General features: G+C 47.9%; 1 protein-coding gene across 7 annotated transcripts in view; it reads left to right on the top strand.

The window, feature by feature from the left end:
* SIPA1L2 (signal induced proliferation associated 1 like 2) overlaps positions 1 to 17,103 on the top strand; it is a 222,928-nt gene that overhangs the window by 116,770 nt on the left and 89,055 nt on the right. The gene's annotated exons all lie outside the window — the stretch shown is intronic.

Genomic DNA, 17,103 nt, shown 5'->3' with positions numbered 1-17,103 from the left:
TTTTTAATGTTATTTATTTATTTCTTTTGAGAGAGATAGAGCATGGGCAGGGGAGGGGCAGAGAGAGAGAGGGAGAGAGAGAGAGAATCCCAAGCAGGTTCTGACCCGTCAGCGCAGAGCCCAATGCAAGGCTCAGACTCACGAACCGTGAGATCGTAACGTGAGCCAAAAACACGAGTTGGACACTTGACCGACTGAGCCACTCAGGCACCCCCATGTTTTAAAAAGTTTATTTATTTATTTGAGAGAGAGAGAGAGAGACAGAACATGTGAGTGGGGGAGGGGCAGAGAGAGAGAGAGAGAGAGAGAGAGAGAGAGAGAGAATCCCAAGCAGGCTCTGTGCTGACAGCACAGAGCCCCACATGGGGCTTGAACTCACGAACCCTGAGATCATGACCTGAGCCAAAATCAAGAGTCAGATGCCAAACAGACTGAGCCACACAGGTGCCTCTAGATTTACCCCTTTTAAGACCTCTTCCGTGGGTTAACCTTTATCCCTCCCTTCTTCCTCTGAATGAGCTCTCCTCCTGTTACGGTGGATCATTCTGTCGGGTGTTTTCCCCCTCTAGTCTTTTCTGTGTTGTGTGCATTGGAAGTGTTAAGCAAATCTTTGCTGAAAGCATGTATAAATTAGCACGACAGATAGTTTTCCCGCAGCTCTGTAAGTGGCCTTCAAGGTTAAGATACAAACAATTCTTTGGTATTGTGATTTTAGAAATTCTTTCATCCTATGTGAAATAATTTACTTTTGTTTAGATTTTCGGGCTTGAAGGCCGTATTCCTCAGAAGTCCTATAGTTGAGTCCTCAGCCTTTATATAAGTATCCTTAGTTATTCCAGGGACATGAAATCTGCTTGGTTTGAGACACCTACAGAGAAACAGGTCCCATATGCATATGGCAGCCGCAGGCTCAATAAAAACACTCAGGGCATCTCACTGCTTTCTTACTGGGTGCAGCTTTCCACTTTTGCCCCTTTCTTATATAGGATAGCATACTCTTTCTTTCTTTCTTTCTTTCTTTCTTTCTTTCTTTCTTTCTTTTTCTTTCTTTCTTTCTTTCTCTTTCTTTCTTCCTTTCTTTCTCTCTTCCTTTCTTTCTTTCTCTCTTTCTTTCTCTCTTTCTTTCTCTCTTTCTTTCTTTCTCTCTTTCTTTCTTTCTCTTTCTTTCTTTCTCTTTCTTTCTTCCTTTCTTTCTCTCTTCCTTTCTTTCTTTCTTTCTTTCTCTCTTTCTTCCTTTCTTTCTTCCTTTCTTTCTTTCTCTTTCTTTCTTTCTTTCTTTCTTTCTTTCTTTCTTTCTTTCTTTTTCTTCCCTCCTTTTTTTAAAAGTAGGCTTCACTCCTAGGGCGCAGCCCAAGTGAGGCTTGAACTCAAGACCCTGAGATCAAGAGTCAGATGCGTAACTGATTGAGCCACCCAGGCGCCCCTTGGACAGTGTGCTTTTCAGGGCTGTCTTTTTCTGTTTTCAGTGGACCCAGCAGCCAGTCTGGAGAAGCTTCTCCACCGTCTGTCTTCTTGGTGAATAAACCATTCTGCCACGGATGTGGATAGTTGTCGGATCGGTTTATGTCGGATCGGTTTCTGTCTTCAGAAATATTTGCGTGCGCTCTTTGATGCCAGTTGGTTCTTTTTGGTGGTGGGTTGGGGTGTGCCTCAGACCTCGGGAGGTCACTCCATCCACGTCAGTCCCTGGAGCGTTGTTTAATACTTTTCTCCGTGGGCTACAGGCTTTAAAGAATTTGCTTGCTGGATAGATGGCAGTTGTTACATTCATAATGGTTTTCCCTTAGTTTTGCATGAATTCAGGTTTAAACAATGACCCAGAATCCTGATATGAAATCATGTCAGTGATAGAATGATCATGATGTTGGATAAGCAGTTTAGCTCAATAGGCCCTTGACTTACCACTGGTCACATGTTTGAGTTATCTTTCTGTTTTCATACCGATGACATAATGGGGCTCGAATAGTTCTCTCAGCGGGTCTTGGCTCCCCACGTGTGTTTCCCTGCTCCCGTCTCAGTCCTGGCTTCTGGTAGAACCCAGAGAAACTTGGGCTTCCTTTTTAGTCTGCGCTGTATGAAAGAATGCCGGGCCCTCGTGACCGTGTTCATCCAGGCACAGCGCTTTACAAAATGCTGTTCAAAGATGGCCTCCAGGTGGGAACTAGTTATTTTTGGAAAGGGAGGCCGGGAAGAAACAGGCTCCCTAATTAAGATTCTTTTCATTGACGAAGCCATGGCTGTCGATGCCAGCAACAAAATAGCCTCTTAGAATTATGAGGCCCTGAAATCTTCAGGCAGTGAGTCATTTTGGCTTAGGTGAGTTTCGTTAATAGTTCATGGCTCACCCTCCAGAGCGTCAGAACGTGAAAGTCCTGTACGTGTCGGTGAATGCGTACCTGTGTATTTATGCAAATACTGAGGGCCAGCACCCCGTGTGTACTTGGGGCATATGTGTTCTTGTGTATTAAGTATACATAGACGTGTACATGGAATGAAGGGTGGATGCTTTCTGAGGCAAGGTCACCACCATTAATGACCTTAGGTCTGTTCCCAGAGCTGGTTTTCGGTGCTGGGTTCTGTTAGTTCTCTCGACTGATTTTTGTAGGTTTTTTTTTTTTTTTTTTTTTTTTTTCGCCTTGAACTCTCGATTGTCACTTCCTGGTAGTTTTAAAGAGTGTTTGTGAGTGGTTGTACTTCCGCTTTTTTCTAAGCTGCTACTTAGGATTTTCCAGGGAGTTGGAAAGAACATCAGCAAACTTGTTAGCTTTGAAAGTGAAATTCAAAATAAGCTCCAGAGAACTTGAGGGCAGACCCCCCCCCCCCCCCCCGCCGTGGGTGAGTCCTACGTGGATGCAGACAGAAGCCTTGGGGGTCCCAGGCGTCGGGCTGGGTCTGGTTCCAGGCTGCCCTGGGGATTTGTGAATGAGCCAGGCAGGTGAAATCTAGCACCTCTGCAAATGAGGGCGTGGGGCAGTGATCCCTGAGGTGGCTTTGTCCTGTGTTCCTCGATTCTGGATTCTGGGTTGAGGAAGGTGCCGTTGACCGAGCCGGCCCCAGCTGCTCTTGCCCTGCAGCCGTGATCTCTGCTACTTTCTTCTATATTTAGCTCTTCCCCTGTGGGCCTGTGTGTCTCAGGATGAAATTGGCTACCACAGCATCTGCCGCTGGCACCCCAGCGGGTCCCTCTGTAGAGCCTTGAAGGACTGGAGACGGGCCACAGTCTGTGGGCTGTGGCCTCCGTGGTGCGGGACTGGAGACAGGGAGCAGGCTGGCACCCTGGCTTCAGCCTCTAGACTCAGACCTGCAAACAAACCCCACGTGGCAGGAACCTACAGATAGAGGCCCCCCGGGCAGCCTGGCCCAGAGAAGAGTGTGTTCACAGGGAAGGAGCTTCTTTTCTTTTTTCTCTTTCTCCTTCGCTCATTTTTCCTCTTTGTTTTGTTTTGGTTTTTTTTAACGTTTATTTATTTTTGAGACAGAGAGAGACAGAGCGTGAATAGGGGAGGGGCAGAGAGAGAGGGAGACACAGAATCGGAAGCAGGCTCCAGGCTCTGAGCCATCAGCCCAGAGCCCGACGCGGGGCTCGAACTCACGGACTGCGAGATCATGACCTGAGCCATAGTCGGACGCTTAACCGACTGAGCCACCCTGGCGCCCCATCAGTTTTCCTCTTTGGAAGCAGGTGTTCAGGAATCGCCTCTCCGGGACCGCCTTTTCTTTTTCTCCACTCTCCATTGCTCTGTGTGAAATTGCATTTTTAAAAGAATTGAACGGCCCCTAATCACTGGGGAAGGCTTCAAGTACAGAGTCTTAAGGATGCAGCTTACCCTTTCCTTGGTGGGTGATGTGGGATGGCTGCCCTTTGTGCCAAGGGGCGCTCCTGTGACACACAGTCCCTGGACGGGCTCGGTAACAGCCCTGCAGAAGGCTTTACGCAGGGGAGTGGCTAGCCCGCAGAAAGCTGTGGACCAACATCACTTGTCAGGGCAAATCCGTCTGTAGCCTCGAGGGAAACAGCTTTATTTATTTATTTTTCTTTTTTTTTATCTTTTTAAAAGTGGGTTCTCTCCTATGGTGTTTCCTTCTAGGTGAGGTGAAGAGGTCCTTAGGAATTGGTGATATGATACCTGCTCTTGAAAAGCCTGCCATTTAAAATTTTTAATGATTTATTTGTTTTTTTGGGGCGGGGTGGGAGACCGAGCGTGAATGGGGGAGGGGCAGAGAGAGAGAGAAACACAGAATCTGAAACAGGCTCCAGGCTCTGAGCTGTCAACACAGGGCCCGACGCAGGGCTCGAACCCACGGACCGTGAGATCATGACCTGAGCCGAAGTCGGCCGCTTAACCGACTGAGCCACCCAGGCGCCCCTGAAACAGCTTTTTAAAGGAGAGCGGGGATTGAAGCAAGAGTAGGGAGTGCTGCCTAAGGATCCTCACTGTTGCTGGTGATGCCCATGAAGAAAAATGGGTGCAGCCTGCCACGCTCCTGTTTCCCTCGTGGAAGCCCCCGTGACATCACGACTTCCGTCTTCTGTGAGTTTTCCATTTGGGAAGCAGGTGGTGAGGGAAGGCCCCTTGGACAGGGAATTCTAGTTGTACGAGTCTGTTTGGATACTCGAGCTTCTGTTGCCGCACGGTGGCTGGCTTCGCGTCCTTCTGGACCTCCCGGGCACTTGGAGCCGCTGGTCAGCCATGGGCCGTCCCCAGCAGGGCTGGAGTGGAGCTGTGGGATCGCGAAGATGCGCCGTGGGTCCCCGCGTGCCAACCGAGTCTTGTCCTTTTAGGAAATTGCACACCGGCAGAGTTCCTCAAGAGTTCTGACTGTTCTCTTCCGTAATTCAGACCACACTTGTCTTCTCTAGTCAAGAATAGCTCTAGAAGGCAGCCTGCATCATTGTTAGGTAAAGAAAGCTCAAACCAGAGAGATAAAGCTGGGTCTCTTTGGAGACTTTGGAGTGGAAAGCAGCCAAGTGTTGGAGCCATCGGGACATTGTTTTACGCGGGTACAGAAACATGTCCTCTTACTTTGGGGGAAAATACTGAGATTGCCAAGAATCTGGCCTAGAATTCTTCCACGGCACATCAGTGTTACACGATCATTACAGGAAAATATAGTCAAGAAGCCAAAGAAAAAGGAGTAAAATCAGCCCAGTCAGTCCCTAAGAGACAATCACCATGAACAGTTTCCTCTTTATCCTTGTAGGCTTTTTCTGATGCAAATACGTTTATGTAAATGGAACCTTCTATTGCTGTGTCTGTGGAACTTGCTCCGGATGATCTTCCTTCTGTGTTATTATGTGTAGAGCTGTATCAGCATTTTATGAGCCATTATCAATTATCACTATCTGCATGGGGGGGATGCCAGGTATTTGCCACCCATGATCCGGGCAGAAGAGTTAATGACTGGATTTGCTTTATTTCAGAGAAAAACCCACCAGCTTGATAGAGGCACAATGATAATGGGACATCTATTTCTTACTGTTTTAGATGCAGTATATACCTACAAAACGACTCCTGTCAGAGTAGTGTTCATTTTAGCAAGCAGATCTTTACTTACAAGAGTCAGTTTTTATAAAGTACGTTTTAATATCATAAAGTTTGAAAAATTATAAAAATTTGAATCCTAGCCTCCCCCTCCCCCACTTGAACGTGGACTGACTCACTTCCAAGGGATAGGGCACGGAAGGGGGGGGCAGCTGCGGTGGAGAAGTCTGGAAAGCACCACCCGAGCCAGGTCACCGAGGTCAGCATCGACATTGATAGGTCATGCGGTTAGCGTATACCCTTGACATGACGGGAATGGCATTTCTGGGGTCTTCCTACAAACCGGTAACCTCAGTCTGATGAGGAAACATCAGATCCTAGCCAAGAGACTCTCTGCAAAATCCCTAACCGCTGCTCCTCAGAACTGCCAAGGGCATCTGAAACTAGGAGTCTTAGAAACTGTCACGGTCTACAGCAGCCTGTAAGAGACATGACAGATAACTATAATGGGGTGTCCCGGATGGGATCCTAGAAACAAAAAAGGACATTAGGTAAAAACTAAGGAAATCCGAATAAAAAGGGCCTGATCAATATGAGTATCAATATCCAAGCTTTAACGGAAGGAACATACCAAAGAAATGTAAGATGTTACCACCTGAGAGACTGGGCAGGGGGTGTGAGAGAACTCTACTATCTATCTGCAGCTTTTCCACAAATCACAACCAGCTTCCAAAAGGTTTGCTTTAAAATTTTTTGAAAAGGCAAGTCTTCAATTCTCATGATATATTTAACAGGAGAATCTTTAAAATAACAACAAAAAGAGCTTATAGGCAGTTCTTAAAAGTATCAGAAACCTGTAGGTTCCTGTTACTTTTATTGAGCTATTTAGGATTCCTGTGAGCAGCTGACTCCACTGTGTGTTTCAAAGAGAGTGAAATTGACAAAATGTCACTTTCCCACAGCCCTTTCTATATGCATCCTGCGGAATGCCAGGAGTGTGTTTCTCAAACTTACCTAGAAGAGCAGGGGAATTTACATTTTCTTCTGTCTTTATTGAAATGCACAGACATTCCCTTTGAATTTCCCCTGAAATGTGCACATTGAGGCGAGGTGGTTGTGAGGTGCCCCTCGGGAAACCCTAGCTTCTCAGGCTCCCAAATTTCTGCTGAATTAACTGTCTGAAGAAAAAGCTTTATGCCCAACTCTTTTTTCTTGCCCCTTGGGATTTTCTGTAACAAGTCCAAGGAAAGAAATATGTATCTTTTAGAAATCCTCTGTAAGGAGCTGAAATGGTTTTACAGGGCAGGTTTTGTTGCATAGATTGAAAAGCTAATCTTAGTTTGACCACTTGTCTCCCTTCTGTCTGGTGCTTTAAGGAGACCTGGCGTTTATGGTTCCGTCATTCGCCTGTGATTTCGTTTCTTCTCTGTTTCTTATAAAAGGAAGATGCCAGAGAGAACTTCTTTGATTTCTCCTTCCCATCTTAGCTTCACAAGACTTCTGGAGTGTGAGCAGATTGGACTTCTTTTTGAAAAGATTGGAACTTTCCAGAGAAGAGTTTTTAGCTGCCTCTGGGTGGATTGGGTCTCCAGCAAAAATCTCATCATCACGATGATATAAAGTGCAAGACTGGCCTTTCCAAGGTCCATTTCTGCCCCAAGATGCCAGCCTTTAAGTTTTGAAGGCCCCTTCCTGTGTCTTTGCGCTGCCCCGGGCTGTGCCATTGGCACCACCAGGGGATGAATTCCTCTGTTGGATCTGCAGCACCTCCGAGAATTCTTTCTAGGACCTCTCTTCTCTAAGAAAAGCTCACTGTTTTTATTAACGACTCCTGACCAGCTCTAGGTAAACTCACCTTTTTCTCCAGCGGTAATTTTTGTCATTAGTATTTTCGCTGAAGAATAATATTTGTGCATACATGTGCTAAATGAACAAATAAAAAGAACAGGTTCTTCTAGAATGTGTGGAGTAGCCCTCTCTTGCCTGTCTGGATACCAACTTATCATTTGGTGGCTGGAGAATTTGCCTTCCTGCCTGTAGGAAGAAGGGCCCATCCATTCTAACTATGAATGGTGAAGAGTCCAGAATTTTCTGAAGCCAGATTCCTGGGTTTACATCCCAACTCGGTTTTAGGCAAGTCCTTCAACTCCTTTGTGCCTCAGTTAGTCATCTATAAAATGGGATCACAATAAAAATATCTCCTGGGGCGCCTGGGTGGCTCAGTCGGTTAAGCGTCTGACTCTTGATTTCATGTTCCCATGGTTTCGGGAGTTCAAGCCCCACATTGGGCTCTGTGCCGACTGTGGAGAGCCTGCTTGGGATTCTCTGTCTCTGTCTCTCTCTCTGCCCCTCCCCTGCTCTCCCTCCTCTCTCAAAATAAATAAGTAAACTTAAAAATGTATCTCCTGTAAAGGGCTTAAAATGGTACCTGTCACAAGGCATGCGTCCTCCTTGTCCAAGTCGCTCTTACATAAACTTGCAAAACTTTCTGTCTAGAAAGAAACTATTGTCCACACCACTGGGACAACATTTAAAGGGCAGAACTTTATTGTAATGGTTAATAAAAGACGAGGAGGGAAAACATAGAACCATATGGCGGGGGGCGGGGGGGAGCTGGGGAAAGGTGTCTGGTGAAGTCTGCCACCCTCTTCCAAACGTATTCACTTAAGTTTCACTAATGTGACAGTGACAGTTGTGGGCGGGAGTATACCTTACATGTCAAATGAACCCCATTGCTGAGCCATGCATGGCTGCATTTGCTCTGAATTTCATGCCTGGTGGCTCCTTTCTTTTTCCCCCCCTCTGGTTTTGTACAGTGACTGAAGAAAATTAATAGGGAGTTGGACACTATTAAATTCATACGGGTGAACTGAGGACCACGTAACAATTGGACTATTCTGAGACCCGCATTCCTCCCTGAGCGGACATAATCGACTCCGCTCCTCACCTCTCCGCCTGGCCGGCGTGGCCTCCGCAGACAGAGCTCCCATTGAGGCCCGGCCGGCTCTCAGGGGGGAGGAGCTGCCCAGATACACGGGAGGCGAGGCCTCGTGGCTTCTCGTGGTACCAGTTCCGTGTGGCTGGCGGTGGGAACCTCCCGGGCTTTCTCACGTCCGCCACAGCGGGGAGGTCACAGCTGCCACCTGTTGCCGCGTTGGAGGAACTTGGGGAGGACTATGTGCACATGTCAGCCTGTTGACCCTTTGGCCTCAGAGGCTTTGCAGTCAGCTATTGCGGAAGAGGAACTAATGTTCTGTTATTTCCCGAGAAGTGGAGGGTCGATGCTGTAGGATCCGTGAACGGCGTGACCGACGTGCAGTTAACTGGCTAGAGCTCTTTGCACTGTGCCCTTTGCTGGTACCGTATGCTGGCCGTCAGAGTCTTTGGAACGTAAGGTCTCAGAGCCCCCAGAAACTTAGCAAATCCTCCCTGCCTTGTGTTTGTTCCCATCCAGGATTTATGCCACTCTTGGTCCCACTCAAGAAGGACCATGCAAAGCTGGACAGCTACCCCGCCTTGGAAACGGCCCCCACCTCTCAGCTTTTATGCAGCGAATTCTTGCTTGCTCTCCTTCCCATTCTTGTAGCAAATACCCCTGAAAACGGTGCGTTGTCAAAGGAAGCCTCTCTGCCAGTCGCCTTTTTTCTCCAGTCTTTCCCTTTTTATTCAAGGTTTTCTTAAAGCGGTGTCTCCCAAGATACTGTCCTTCTGTTCAGAACAGATGGGTTGGCTCATCTGTAAGTTGTGTTCATTTTACCAGGCATTAGCTGATTTTCAGAATTCAGACCTTCCGTGACTCTCAGCACCCCTGAGTTGCTGTACGCGAGAGAGTCCTAAAACCAGCCCCGCCTGGGTGCGCATCCCCTCTGTCACACCAGGCTGTGACCTCGAGCAAGTCACTTAACGCATCAGCTTCTGTGATATTATCTGTGAAACGGGGTTACCTCCTCGTAGGCAGGGAGGAGGAAGTGACTTCATTTATGTAAGGTATGTTAAGTGTTCTTTTCGCTGTAATGCCTCAGGTTTTCAAGCTTGGCTAATCCTTTGGTTAAATTTTGATCAAAGGAGCCTTCACAGGGCAAAAATGCATCCTTTTCGCCATCATGGTAAATTCAGTAATTGAATCCATGAAACATGAGCAGGGAGCTTGAGATTTCTTAAAGTTATCTGATGACTCTTAACGTTACCATCTGCAAAAGCAGGCCCCAGGGTTCTTAACTCCTTCATTGCTTCATTCATTGACTAATCCGTTGTCTCTTGCTGACTTTCTCCTTTGTAAGTCTTAAGAGGGCTCCGAACAGGGGGGCTGATCTAAAATGCAGACACGCAGTTGTTTGGAGGGAAAGGTGGGGAAGGAGAGACGAGGTAGGTGGGAACTCAGCGAGCAGCCACCTGCAGCCGTGGATGTGGCCCAGATGGGCTGTGAGCCAGCAATTAAGTGACCAGCTTGCCACCGAAAGAACAAACGTTAAACTGTGTTTTATGGAAAAATAGCAGGAAAGCTGCTGCTGTGCCCTTGAACCCAGTAAAGGGAGGGCCGCAGGGCCCAGATCCAGGGCCTCCTGTGGCTTTGGGGGACTTGTTAATGGTGCCGTGGGCCGTGAGGTGCTAACACCTGACGAATCACGTGAGGCCGAGCTGTGGGTGAAGCTTCTGCACACCCGGCCACGGGAGGCCCCGCAGACTTGGGGATCCTCACCTGCTCAGCTCCTTAGCCGTGAACCCGATAAATCTCCTTTCCAAGACACTGCAGGACCTGGAAACCGCCTCTGGGCTAAGGTCACAGGTGACTCCCTCCCCTTTTGCTTCTTACTTCTCCTGAGTTAGATTTTTCTTTCCTGACAAGCCAAGGCGCACCACGGAGATGTGCCTGCCGAATCTCCTTTCCTGCGCTGCAATCTTGTTAACCGATTTTTTTTTTTTGATCTGCTCTGTTGTATTTGCATGATACGTGGATTTTCATTAGCTTCCTTTCTGCGAAGGGAGGGTTTTATCCCACACACCCTGAAAGTGATTTTCTGGAAATTGTGTGCTTGGGATAAGGACGAGCTCTGGTTGGGGATGGGGGGCTTGCTCGCTGTCCTTTGCCCACAGATGGGAAGGCTCACGTGATGCAGGTGGACGAGCTGAGGTGTCCTGAAGGGGACCCAGGGTGTCCCCTTGGTCCTTAAGGACCAAGTTAAGTTAAGGAAGGCTTAACTGGGTCCTTCCTGGACACTTCAGAGGGGGCACCTTCCCAGTTCTTTATGGTTCACAGAAGCTGAAACAGCGAGTTAAGCCGTTCCAAGAATCGAGTTATGATTTCTTTGGAAACACACCCAGGTCACCTGCTCTATTCCCTGGTGAAACTGAGAGTATGGAGCCTAGCCTTAGAAAATGGCTAGGAGGGGGCCAGGTGGCTGGCTCAGAAAGTTGAGCGTCCGACTCTTGATTTCGGCTCAGGTCACGATCCCACAGTTCGTGAGTTTGAGCCCCTACACCGGGCTCTGTACTGACAGTGCAGAGCCTGCTTGGGGTTCTCTGTCTCTCCCTCTCTCTCTGCATCCCCTTCCCCCCCCCCCCCCGACACGCTCTCTCTCTCTCTAAATAAAATAAATAAACTTAGGAAATGAAAAAGAAAAGAAAAGAACCAGGAGGTCTCAGAGCTGGCATGTCCAAAGTTGTCATGATTGTAAGTGGCAGGAACGTCCCCTGTCCGCTTGCATTCAGAAAGCGTGTCTTGTAAAACGGAGAGAGAAACATTGGAAACAAGTGTGGGGAGGCAGACGTGAAAGAAAAAAATGTTCTCTCTCAAATTTGCCTGTCGTCTTTGGTGAAAAAGAGGATACACAAATTTCGGATTCCTCCAGTTAAAAGAAAAACAACTTCTAGTTCCTGATGGAACTCATTCAGCAAAATACATGCCGCTGCGTTCATAAAAAGACTGCAGCGAATGGGATGTAGCTCTCTAGGTGATTACAGATCGGCATTTCGAGATTAAAAGTGTGAATCCCCTTCAAGGCTGACCCTAGTGCTTTGCAGGACTATTGGGGCTCAAAATCAAAATGCCCCACAATGCTGTTTATTGTATGTTCACTCCTTTTTTGTTTTTGATTGATTTATTTTTTTGCCAGTATCATGCATCTCTTCCATTATAATACCTCTCTCAGATTAAGGATAGGTGTGTTATGTATAATTGGATGGTGGAGGGGCAGGGAGCTGGCACGGAGGCTAAGAAGGGTTACGTAACTAACCCGAGGTTAAGCAGATGATAAGTTAGCATAGCCCGGGTTCAGAAACCATTAATCAGGCTTATTAGAATTACACATATTTAAGAATACACGCGTTTGGGACTGCGAGTTCATTGTGGCAAACTGGAGGCAGATGTTATCTCTCCCTCTCCCAAAACCCCACCAAAAATGATAGTGAAGGAATAACAAAAGGGCATAAAGCCACGAAGGAAAAGAGAACTAGGGAGAAGCTTCACGGGGCAAGATCTGCCAAAGCAGACGGAAGAGGCACGCCAGCTTTGCAGATTGGAAGGGTGCGTGTGGCAGCGACAGGCCATCAGAAGCCAGCCCATCCACACCGCAGAGCCAGGTACCTCTGAAGAAGAGCTGGGGGCGGGGCAAGGGAAGGGGACCAGTTATAAATATGTGTAAAAGGCCGGATTTTCTCTCCTGTCCCTTATAGTCCGTTAACCACTCGTCCCCACCCAGGCAGAAAACCGTAGATTTAGTCTGGAGAAGTTGAACAACAGCTGAGCTAAAGGCAGGACGAGGGCACTTAACTGGAGATGGGGGATTGAGTGGAAGTCCACACGGTGAGATGCCCAGCCCTGTCCCCTTATTTGGGTGAAGTACCTGCAGACGGGGGGAGAAGAAGTTTCCCTGGAGCCGTGAATCGGCTTAAAATAAGACCTACCTCGATTGATGGCTGCGGTTCCCCCGTTAGAACAGTTGAGTCCCCGCTCGATCAGTGTGAGGATATGAAATGGACTTTAAAGCAAGATGGATCACCGTAGATGGGGGATTTCATAATGATAAAAGGGTTGGTTCCGAGTGCCTAAAAACATGGCTTCAGAGTATGTAGAAAAAGCAAAAACTGGTCAAACTAAAAGGAAGAAATCATCAAGTCTCCAACCTAAATTCTCTGCATACCAAAAACATACAAACAGAAATGGAAAATTTCTGAGGGGCGCCTGGGTGGCTCAGTCGGTTGAGCGTCCGACTTCAGCTCAGGTCACGATCTCCCGGTCCGTGGGTTCGAGCCCCGCGTCGGGCTGTGTGCTGACGGCTCAGAACCTGGAGCCTGCTTCCGATTCTGTGTCTCCCTTTCTCTCTGCCCTTCCCCTCTGTCTCTCTCTCTCTCTCTCTCTCTTTCTCTCTCTCTCCCAAAAATAAACATGAAAAAACAAAGAAAAATTTTGAAAGATACTATTTACATTATCCTAAAAAATTAACAACCTAGGACGAAATCTAAAGAAAGGTATGAATGAATGACGGAGAGCCACAAAACATAGCCAAAATGAAGGAAAACCCTAAGTAGGTGGAGGGGACACGTTGTGGTTGTCAGTTAGAATAGTCAGTATGTCAAAATTCAAAGAATTTTTTTTGTGGGAACAGAATTAAGAGTGAGGAAAGATTGAGCAGAGCCCTGCTATTTTTCAGGCCAAGGAGAGTGGCTTTTTAAATTTTTCTGCATATACTTATGTTAAAATAGAGTAGATAGGCCTTGTGACAGTTGCCTCGACTGCGTATGTGGCTTTTTCTTCTGGATTGTTGATTCTGTAGAGGATATTAGTGGTACCTCCATGGTATTAAATATGCTTGTTCATATTACAGAACCTGGAATGCATAATTCTCATTGGTTTCCGGTAGTGTTAGCCCCACAGGACTAGAACATTTTGAAGCAGGCACTATACTGTGTCCTGCTCGATGTTGTGTCCTTGTGTTTATCAGGTCTGGCGCATGGCTGAGGCATAGACCATGCTGGGTGTTTGAGTGAATGGATTGAAACGAATTGCGTGCGGTGCACTGAATACTGGCCCCCGAAGATACCCAGGTCCTAATCCTCAGCCCCTGTGTGTGTTACCTTGTATGGCAAAAGCAGCTTTCCAGATGTGAGTAAGTTAAGGATCTGAGACCAGGAGCCCACGCCGGATTCTCTGGCTGGACCCTGAATGCCATCCCGAGTGTCCACATAAGAGGCAGGCAGAGGGAGATCTGGGGAGAAGCATGCATTGTGGCCCCTGACGCAACATCTAGGGCTGGATTCGAAGACAGAAGAAGGAATTCAAGGAATACAGCTCTCAAAGCTGGAAGAGGCCGGGAAACAGATGCTTCCCTAGAACCTTCCTAGGGAACGTTGCCCTGTCACAGCCTTGACTGCGGCCCGTTGAAACTGACTTTGGGCCTCTGACCTCCAGGGCGGTGAGGCAATAATTGAGTGTTGTTTTGAGCCTCCAAGCTTGTGACAGTTTGAGCAGCGCTAGGAAGCGGACATTCTCAGGTGTATCCCTTCTCAGTCTTGTAAATATTTCGAGAAACCATATCGCCCCTCTCACGGGGGCAGTTCCTGCGGCATTTCTGGATGCCTAGACCTTTCACGCTGTCTTTTGCACTGGCCAGCATGAAATGAGCTGCCTCCTTGTTTCTGTTTTGATAGTCCTGGTTGAGGCTCAGTACGACCATAACTTCTGAATGAGGGAGCCTACGTCAGTTCCTTCATTCAAGGCCAAGTCTTTAAATACTTAACATCGATCAGGCATAGTTCCTATCAGGCCTTGAGGATTTAAAAGTTGAAGGACTTAGCCTCATCTGGAGGTGAGGCAAATATTTCCAGTGGAATCGATGTGTGGGGTTGAGTCTGAAATGATGACTGAGAATGTCAAGTGCAGAAAAGCGACAGGAGTGCCAGGCCGAGGGGGGAAATGGCCCGAGTTGGGGGAGTTATGGGAGAGGAATCTGTGGAGAGTTTGGGGTGATGTCACTGAGGAACTTACAGGAGAAAATGGGGGGGGGGTGTGGAAGGACAGACGGACGTTCAGACAGATACATGTAAAGACAGAGAGAGAGTCAGAACACACAGCCATGGGCCAAAGGTGGAGCCTTGGGACACATCCAGGTGACGAGGAGAAGCCAGAGGGGCAGCCACAAAGGAGACCCAGAAGGAGAGCCCCCGGGGGGCGGGGGGTGGCTCACTTTGGAAGGACACTCCCGGAAGCCCACCGTGCCCAGCGAGGCAGACAGGCCTGTGGAGACAAAGCCCCAGCAGTGGGACGGTAGAGGCAGGTAGAGCCCTGAGCAGCAGTTGGAACATGGCAGGAGAGAGCCAATACTGAGGGGAGGGGCAGGACTTCTCCTCCCTGAGGGGCCGTGGGGGGGGGGGGGGGTGGTCCACGGGACTGGGGGCATCCTCACGACTCCCATCTGTGCCAGAGGCCCGTCCACCTACCAGGCCCACTGGCTCTTCCTCTCACCCAGGTAGGGGCACCCGGGTGGCCCAGTCGGTTAAGCGTCTCACTTCAGCTCAGGTCATGATCTCACGGTCTGTGAGTTCGAGCCCCGTGTCAGGCTCTGTGCTGACAGCTCGGAGCCTGGAGCCCGCTTCAGATTCTGTGTCTCCCTCTCAGTCTGCCCCTCCCATGCTCGCACTGTCTCTCTCTGTCTCTCAAAAAATGAATAAATGTTAAAAAAAAATTTTTTTAAACAAACAAAAAAAACCAAAGGTATACTTGACCTATAGTACTTCACCCCTTTTTAAGTGTAGATTTCCAAGAGTTTTGACAAATGGATGCGGCCAGTAACCACTAGCACCATCAAGGTGCAGGGTAGCTCCCTCGCCCCAGAAAATCCCCGCGTGTCCCCCTCTGGCCAGCCCCTGCCCCCATGCCTGGCTGCACTAGCCCGTTGGGCCGGGCAGCACCTGCTGTGTGTGAGAGCAGAACCCACGGCCGAGCTCGGGTTGTCAGGAATTAGAATTCATGATTTGGTTCCCCTAATCTGGGATCTCCGTTTCGCCACGAGAAGGGGTTTTGCTCACTTGGTCGGTCTTCTTCCCCCTAAAATAATTTGAAGCTCATTTGATTCTTGTCAGCAGGGTTCGTCAAATCCCTAAGAGGGAATCCACTTGAGCATTTTTGCAAGAAACTTACTGAATTGGGCCCTAAGAAGGAAGCTTTTGCCTGATGATGGCTGGTTGTGCTTTAGTGCACTTTCCAAATATTTTCCCCAATGCATCTGCCTTATGAGAAATGAGGTAAAGGTGCAAGATCTTGTCAGGACAGTTAGTAACCGCAGCTAAGAAAATTCCACACTGATTTCATTCTAAGTTTGCAGGTGCATTTTCCACAGGATCTAGTATAATGCCATAGTCCTAATAGTCACTATCGCCAGCTTGAATACAACGATGATATACCCAGGAGCCTGAAGTAGACAATGAACTGTTAGTCTCTGTTTTCAGTGAGTATTTTTAAATTGTTGATTAAAACCCAAATAAAATGGGGCACCTGGGTGGCTCCGTTGGTTGAGCGTCTACTCTGGATTTCAGCTCACGTCATGATCTGAGGGTCATGGGATCCAGCCCCATGTCAGGCTCCACACAGAGTGTGGACAGTTAACCTGGCTGTAATTAGCATGTAATTTACTCACGAAAAACAAAGACTTGTTTCCTAGGGTGTAAGTCCAGGATTATAGTAAGTCAGTGATTCATCCTCCAGCCCCTAAAATTAGTTGACTTGCTGCTTGTAGCCCTGACTGTAAAGAGAAATAATGTCAGCGTTAATCTCATTTGGTTGTAAGAGGTAAAGAGGTAAATGATTGTGAAAGTAAAGAAGTAAATGCCCCTACTCCTCATTGGCTTTGGGCAGTGTTTGCCCTGCCTGATGCAGGTGCTGTTTTCCCCCTGATTTCTACTTTCTGAATAGCATTTCTTGTTTCTTCAAAAATTTAGCATGGCAGAAAACATTGGCATAACCAAAAGGCTTTAGAATACACAGTTTTCTTCAAGCTTCTAAATGTGCTACATTGTATTTATTTTTAACTAAAAATGAAGAGTCAGGAAAGAATGGGCTAAAACCCAGAAGGTGACAGTCAAAAGGGGTAAGTGTGGTTTTGCATATGGGGTGAAAAAAATCTCTTTTATAAGCATACACCCTGGGCAGCTGACCTTGCCCCTGTTGATTAAGAAATATGTGAAGACCACCTGGGGGTGTGCGTTTACCACCTGTTCGGCGTGGATTGGTGGTGTCCTAGGGCTGCTAAAAAGGTAAGCTGCGTGAATATATGGTCAGGTAATTACTCCCCTATTTTGTATGGGTTCAGACCACGTCTGAGTGCTGTGTTAGGTCCGGGTCCTCTCAGAAGACAACCCTTAAAAAGTTTGGTTGCAGTGAATTGTTTGGACTGCCTTCAGACGAAGACCCCGCAGTCCAGAGACAGTGAGACATTCCAGAAGGGGGTGCTTACAGAGTAGCCAGCTTGGCAGAGTTCAGGCTCGTATAGTAGCTTCATGAATGGGAATTTGTTCCGGATTGTGACCCCGCTGGGAAATGGTGCCCGGCACGTATTGTCGAATATATGTGGAGACTCATGACCATCTCTGAGGAGCAGTGTCCTTGGGGGTTCCCTTGCTAGATGGA

Source organism: Panthera onca, chromosome D2 (assembly GCF_046562875.1).
Source record: "Panthera onca isolate mPanOnc1 chromosome D2, mPanOnc1 haplotype 2, whole genome shotgun sequence".
Classification (NCBI taxonomy): domain Eukaryota; kingdom Metazoa; phylum Chordata; class Mammalia; order Carnivora; family Felidae; genus Panthera; species Panthera onca.
This window is presented reverse-complemented; position numbering and strand designations above follow the sequence as displayed.